This window comes from Bombus huntii, unplaced genomic scaffold (genome assembly GCF_024542735.1).
Source record: "Bombus huntii isolate Logan2020A unplaced genomic scaffold, iyBomHunt1.1 ctg00000142.1, whole genome shotgun sequence".
Classification (NCBI taxonomy): Eukaryota; Metazoa; Arthropoda; class Insecta; order Hymenoptera; family Apidae; genus Bombus; species Bombus huntii.
This window is the reverse complement of record NW_026099387.1, coordinates 67,501-75,000: the sequence shown is the minus strand read 5'-3', so window position 1 is coordinate 75,000 and position 7,500 is coordinate 67,501.

The window sequence follows — 7,500 nt, the reverse complement described above, 5'->3', positions numbered from 1 at the left end:
CAGCAGCTTGCCCACCATCGATAGTAGGCAAATCGGCCTGTAGGACTTCGGGCTACTCTTATCCCGTTCTGGTCCCTTCGGGATAGTGATGACGTTCCCCAGTTTCCAAACCTTTGGGAAGACTCCCCAGGTGAGGCAGCTGTTCATGAGCCTGAGGAGTTCCTGATGGATTCCACCCCAGGCGCGCTGAATCACCTCGGCCTCGACTAGGTCGGGTCCAGGACATTTCCCCTTCGTTAGTCGTTTTACGGCGCCGCTGAGTTCCTCGTAGCGGAACTCTGGGGTGTCCTCGACGTTCGGAGGGGTTGTACTTTCTTGTCTGATCGCTGTCTGCTCCGGCGTGTCCGTTTCTTCCTCGTCGTCGGGTAGTAGGGCGGACAGCATCGCCGCCGCGGTCATTCGCCAGTTGGAGGTTTCTCCTTGTGGCGTCCGCAGGGTCGACACTGTTTCTTCCCTTCTCAGCTTGCCCGTAGCCGTTCGATAGGCGATGCCCCAGGGTTCTGCGTTGCCCTCCTTTGTTACAAAGTCCCTCCAGCTACGTATCTTGGCCTTGGTGATTGCCCTTACGTACTCTTTCCTAACCTCCCTGTACCGCAGCTTCTCCTGCTCCCTCGTTGCGGGGTCCCTGGTCCCCTGGTATTTTCTCCTTGCCCGGTAGACTCCCCTCTTTGCTCGTGTGAGCTCAGGCGTCCACCACGGCACCGATCTGTGATACCATTTCTTCCTCGGGATGGCGGCATCGCAGGCTCTTATGAGAACTTCCTGCATCTGCTCGGCCATTCGTTCAACCTCGCTCGGCTGCCGGAGGGTTTTCTCCCGGAGTGTCTTCTTCTCCTCTATGATCACTCTTTGGAAAACCTCCCAGTTGGCGTGCCGAGTATTGTATCTCCTTTCCTGAAGCTGCGGTGGAGTGCTCCCTTCGTTAAAATCGAGACGCGTCTCCAGTATTCTATGATCACTGGAGGTTCCGTCCTCGTGCACTTTCCATTCCCTCACGAGCGGTATTGCTTCCGGAGTCGTCATGGTCAAGTCTATGTTCGATCGCCCTCTAGTCGTTTCGAATGTGAACGCCTGTCCCGGTTTGTTGAGGATGTGGAGGTTATATTGTGCAATGATAGCCTCCAGGGCCTCACCTCTGTCGTCGATGTCCTTACTGCACCACAGCGGAGACTTGGCGTTGGAGTCCAGGCCAATGATGGCCTTCTTTCCTCTTAGCCTGTTCAGTACTTTATCTAATTGTTCGAGGCCGACTTCGATGTTCTCGGTCGGCGGAAAGTACTGGCTGACGAAGTATATCTCCGTCTCTCCGTCGCTTACTTGTACGCAAGCGCAGTGCGTTGTACATAGTCCGGCGATTTCGAGCGGCGTTAGCTCCTTCGATTTAACTCCTATTGCGGCCATTGGTGGGTCGCCCTTCGATCCTCGACAGGCGATCGAAATTCCTGTTCCGAGTCCGGGTATTTTTCCGTCAATGCTGTATGGCTCTTGCATTAGCAAGATTTCGTCGCCATCAGCCTCCATCTGCGTCCTGATTTCGTGGGGGACGGTTTTGGAACGCTGCATATTGTGCTGCAGGATCCTTATACCCCTTCTACCCCCATGTCCTCTTCCATTCTTGTTTGGGGCTTTATTCATAGGTCGTCCGTGCAATACTTATTTCCAGCGCCTTTTTGTACATAGGGCAGTCTACGTTAGAGGCCGCGTGATCGCCTTTTTTCCCTGCCTTCTTGCAGTTAACGCAGCCGGCGTTCTTGTTTTTGTTCGTGCACTCTTTAGTGCCATGTCCGCTTTCTGCGCAGTGTGCGCAGATTTCGTAGCCCAAGCGGCAGTATTTTGCCACGTGCCCGTAGCCTTGGCACTTGTAACAGCGGCTGACGGCTATGTAATCCCGAACCCGGCAAGCATTCCACGAGATGAATATCTTGCCGGTTAATAATTTATCTCTTACCTGGGGGGGTACTTCCAGTACCCAGTTAGTTTCCTGGGAGTCCTTGCGGCCTGTTCTGAAGCAGAATTTAATGGCTGCGACGTCTTAGTAGATAGGGACAATTAGTGTGAGCGTATAAGGGCTCGGCTTGGGAGGCCGACCGCGCCATTCCTGGAGTATAACACTCAAACTGGCTTCGCTCTATAGATGTTCGATATTTATTATCTACTTCCTGACGGCCACTACCCGGGGACCGGCGCGCTGGTGGTCGGCGCGCGACTTGGAAAAACCCTGCCCTCTCCTTTCGGGTCATTGGACAAGTTGAACCTGCCCTTTCGGGCGGCAGCTCGCTTAGCCGGCGCGGCGCGATGCGCGCATCTCGCCGCGCCGTTACCAGCGGGGGCCACGAGGAGGCGGAGCTGCCAGCGTGTTGCTCGGTCCCAGCAGGTTGGCTTTCCAGCCGATTATTCCCTGCACCGTCACAGTATTCATTAGCATGAGTACCGCCTGCACCGACGGTCGCAGGGGGTCCGTCCTGTGTCTTCCTTGCCTTTTCCTTTTTTGTTCTTTTCTTTCGTGCTCTTCCTGGCTTTTTTCGTCTTTGTCTGGTTAGAGTCCGGTGTCTTCGTTGGTTTCTGTTTCTCTCAGCGTCGCGGGTTCTTCTTCTTCTTCCTCTTCTTCTTCTCCCCCGCTGCGCTGTTGGGGCGGTCTCCGTGCCAGCCTTGTACTCCGTCTTGGGGGCTGGTCTGTCGGTTCGCCCGGCTGTGGTGCTCCTCTCCCTGAGTATCGTCCATGTGGCAGGGGTCCCTCTGTCTCTCTCAGAATTCTCCTTTTCCTCTCCTCCTTCGTTCGCAGGACAGTCCTTGTGAACTGGAGGAAGTGGGGGTATACGTCCTTCGTTATAAACTCCCACTTTTCCTTCGGCCAGTCTAGCTTTAGATCGCGTATCGCGTTCCGCAGCGTTTGACGGTCTTCTTCGAAGAGAGGACATTCCTCGAGGATGTGGTGGGGGGTTTCCTCGTTGCCGCAGTCGCACGTGTCCACTTCGCTCAAGCCGAGCGTCTTGAGTTTGCTGTTAAAGTCCCCATGACCGCTGATGAACTGAGTCATGTAGTGGTCGGGTCTTACCCAGCGGTTCTCAAGTCTGTCCTTAATGCTGTCGAAGTATTCGTGGGTCGTTCCTCCCTTGCTCGTGGTCTGCCAGCGTTCCTGCCACTTCTGTATTGCTTGCCTGGCGATTTCCTTTTCGCTGCTTGCGTCGTCTTGGCCTTTTCGCCATTTGTATTTCCTTGCTAGTAGATAGGGACAGAGGGAATCTCGTTAATCCATTCATGCGCGTCACTAATTAGATGACGAGGCATTTGGCTATAATCTGTGGTCCTCGATACGAGGACCATACTTCCGAGGTTTATCCCCCTCGTAGGGACATAAAATATAATATATTTGCTATGTAACCCGAAGGTTACAGCAAATTTGATTTATTGCTTGGACGTAATGAGTTAATAAATAATTGGTGTATAATAAATAAATAAATAAATAAATAAATAAATAAATAAATAATGTTAAAAGCTGGGTCTACTTTTTACGTGTCTAGAAATATGTTGCACATTTCTATGGAGCTTCTTAGGACATTCATAACAAGCGTCTTTATTGTTTTATTTCCAATACCCAATCGCTTGAGGTTATACTCCGTGGAAGGCGTAATGGTGCCACGGCTGCCCAAGACCACCGGTATTACTTCGCCCTTGCCGACATTAAATCTTGCCTTCAGGTGTTCGAGGCACGGTTGATACTTGTTGACCTTTTCTTTCTCCGCTCGCGAAAGGTAATCCTTATTCTCGTAGCGGACGGTAACGTCGACCACGAGAACCCTTTCCTCGTTTTTGATTACGAGGTCCGGCTTGAAAAGATCACCTCCCACTCGGAGCGTAGGTTCAACGAAAACTTCATTTTTAGCTCGTAGACTCTCGGCAAGGGTCATTTTTGCCTCATCATGCCGCTTCATCCTCAGGCCCTTTGTGTACTGGCACAGCCCGAGTATATGTCCAAGTGTCTCGGGCTGGGCTCGACATTTTCTACAGTTAATGTCCAAATTTTTGTCGACCCGTGCCAGTACTGTTCTTGTTCCAACGGTATTGGTCCTGAGTTTGAGGGCATCTATAAATCTCGATGGCCTGAGCAGTTCGTATTCCTCAAGCCACACGTTGCCAGTTTTGTTTCTCGAGAAGTCAGGTACGCCCTGCCCCTGACTTCTCAGTTCTGCCCATTGCTTAGTATGTTCTGCTTTTAATCTCTTTCGGGCCCTTTCAATGTCTTCTACTGAGGCTGGCCAATTGATCCTCAGCGAGTTGGCCATTTTCTTAAGTTTATCGTTACATTTCTCATCAATCAGGCTGGACACCGCCGGATCGATCGAGCTTTTCATTTTAATAGCACTTTTAAGGGTGCCAAGTTTGACAATGTGTTCAAATCTTGGCAGCCCCAAACCGCCCCAGGATTTGGGGGCATAGAAAAAACCAGTGGCCGTTGAAGGCGTAAGGTGAAATATGGCCTTTATTTCCTGTCTGACTTCGCTGTCCAGCAATCTTAGAACGCAGTCGCTCGGCGGGTTTACGAGAAGGTTATAGATGTATCGGGGAAAGATGTACTTTATGATCAATTCTAGCTTCTGGCATGGTTTGAGAGAGAGCTTTCTAACCCTCCTCACCACACTCAGCAGCTCGGGAACAATTACGCCACAGTGTATGCCCTTCCATGGCCCCATTTTGGCACCTAGGTACCTGAAGGCCTCGTCGGGATCGATCGTTGGGATGGTGTTATTCCCAAGTTTAACTTTTGGTTCTTTAACGAACCAAGTTCGTCTTTCTGCGACTATTTGAAATATCTGACTTTTGTCCCGGGAGATGGTCATACCGAGGCCATTCAGATACTCGTTGAGCATATCCACTTGGCGCTGCGCTTCCCCGATATCGGCGCCGAGCAATACTACGTCGTCAGCGAAAGCCAGTACAGGGATCGTCCGTGAATCATTTATGTTTATCCCCCTGGTTTGATTCTCGATCAAATCCAGCAGTGGCTCCAAGCACAGATTGAATAGCAGCGGCGACAGAGGGTCGCCCTGCTTAACTCCCCTGAGGATCGTAATCTCGACCCCCATATTATTTTTAGTCTTGATCGTTGTCTTGCCCTCACTATACATACAACCAATCAAGTCAGTAATGGGGGTCGGCACTCCCTTCCTCCTCAGGCAGGGAACAATTGCCGAATGAGGCACTGTATCAAAGGCTTTTGAGATATCCACTATTGTGAATATCCCGCCTTTCTTTTTCTTACTATGATCCAAGGCAGCGCTCAACAGGTCTATGTTAATTTTACAGCCGCTCTCGGCGGTGAATCCTTTCTGCCTTGGATTCAATACAATGCCCCTTCTTATCCTCCCGTCAATAATGGAGGAGAAAATACGGCCGAGAATGGGGCCAATAGTTATTGGCCTCCAATTCTCGACCAGGCTGCTATTCTTGTTTGCTTTTGGAATTAATGTTGTTCTATTTTCCTTCCATATAGGAGGAAAATAGGAATAATAAATCAAGATGTTGTATAGCTTAGTTAATATTATAGGCAGGCCGGGGATCAGAAGGTGTTCCTTCTGGAAACCATCCGGTCCTGCCGCAGCCTTCATTCTTATTTTGCTTAGTTTCTCCGCCACATCCTCAACAGCAATTGGCGGGAAGATTTCGCATAAGGACAGCTCGGGGGCTCTACCTCCTGGGACAGGGACTTCGACAGGTCCTGTCTGGCCCCATAGATCCTCGTAGAGTCCCTTCACTTCCTCAGCACTAGGTGGATCCCTAGCCGGTTGGAGGAAGGCCTGATCATCATTTATAACAGCATCGGCCAACCTCTTTGGATTTTCAGTAAACAACTCCTGGCAACGTGCGAAGGAGTATCTCTTTCTAGCGTTTCTGTTCTTTCTATTGCTATTTTGGTGTGCAATCCGTCTATTGTTTTCGTTTCTTGCCCTCTTTTTGTTTTTATTAATTTCTTGTAAAGCTCCATAGAGCGTGCATTTTATAAAATCATTTATAGCGCTCTCAAGGGCTTCCCTATTTCCCTTGAGAGAGACCCAGATAGTCATCAGTCGAGTGTGGACCCACCTTAAAACAGGTGGCACCTCGACTTGTGTCGAAATAGCGGACTCCAATTGGAGTTTCCACTCTTGATATTCTGAACCGCTGATTCCAGGCTCTTCAAAACACGCATTGCCTGGATCAACGGGATCGCACCCTCCCTCTGTCACCTGAGTTGGCTCTGTTTCCTCACCAATCAGTCTCAGCTTCTTTCGCTGATACCTGATTTGGTCGATCGTCTTGCTGGTGAGGATCTCGCTTATCATTTTATTAGGGAATTTGTGGTCCTTATAGGTCTCACAAAGTTCCCTTAATTGGGCCAACTCCTCCAACGTCCATTTTCTCTCAGGGGGGTCCGTTCCCCTTCTTTTGACGTTTCTTACGGCAGGGTGCGCATGCCGCTCGTGGGTAGACAGCCCTCTAAGCGTCCCAAAACTCATGGAGCAGGTTTCGCATCTGTGCGAGCCGCCAGCACTCTGACTCGTGCCTCTACAGTGAGGCAGGTGACATCTGGCCCCATGAAGCTTCGGGAAGCCTTTCCCACAGTCTTTGCATCTCCATTGGATGCGGGCTGTCACGTGATGTTGTTCCAGGTGCCGCCCTAGGTCTGATAACGACAAAAAGAAAAGGTCGATTTCCCTTTTCTGGCAGACAGGGCAGGCAACCTGGTCACCCACGATCGGTACCATTATTTCATTCGTGTCCGGGGATGTAGCCGGGTCGTCAACAGAAGTCCCCTCCAGAGCGGAAAAATCCGCCGCGGCGCCTCCGGGACCGAGAGACGCCGCGTCCGAGGCTCTATCAGAGTTTCGATTTACCATGATATTTTCTTAATTTTATTATTATTTTTTATGTTACTTCCAATTATGTCCAGCTCATAACCTTATAACTGCCAAGTCGTGCCAAGAAAAATAACCAAGGAACGAGTTCCTTTAATGGAGATAACTCCATTCCTTTCACGGTGAAATCACCGTTGAATCGGCAAGCCGATTTTAGGTGTCGTCTTTCGCTCCTGCTTCGCCGCACTCCCTTTAGCCATACTCGGTGTCCGGGGGGATACTCCCCACGCTGACACGAATGAGTATGTTACCGGCGGTACCACGTGGAGGTAGGAGTGCGACTTGAGCAGACAGAGCCGAAGCCCTGCCTGCCCCCAAGCAACTATGACTCTTTCATCGTCGGAGGCAAGCCGTTTTTCAACGTCTCGCCACGCAACGAGCAAGATCGCTTCGCTCAACCAGCCACCCTCACGCGGCTCTTCCAGCATACGCATAGGCAGACCGCGCCTACCTTCCAGCTCATCCGCTAGAGTCCCAGCGGCGTATCGTTTTTGGGCGAACGCGGCTAAGTCCAGCGGCGTATTGCTTTCTGGCGCTCACAGCCAAGTCCCAGCGGCGTATTGCTTTTCGAGCACGCGCGGCCAGGTGCCAGCGGCATATTGCTTTC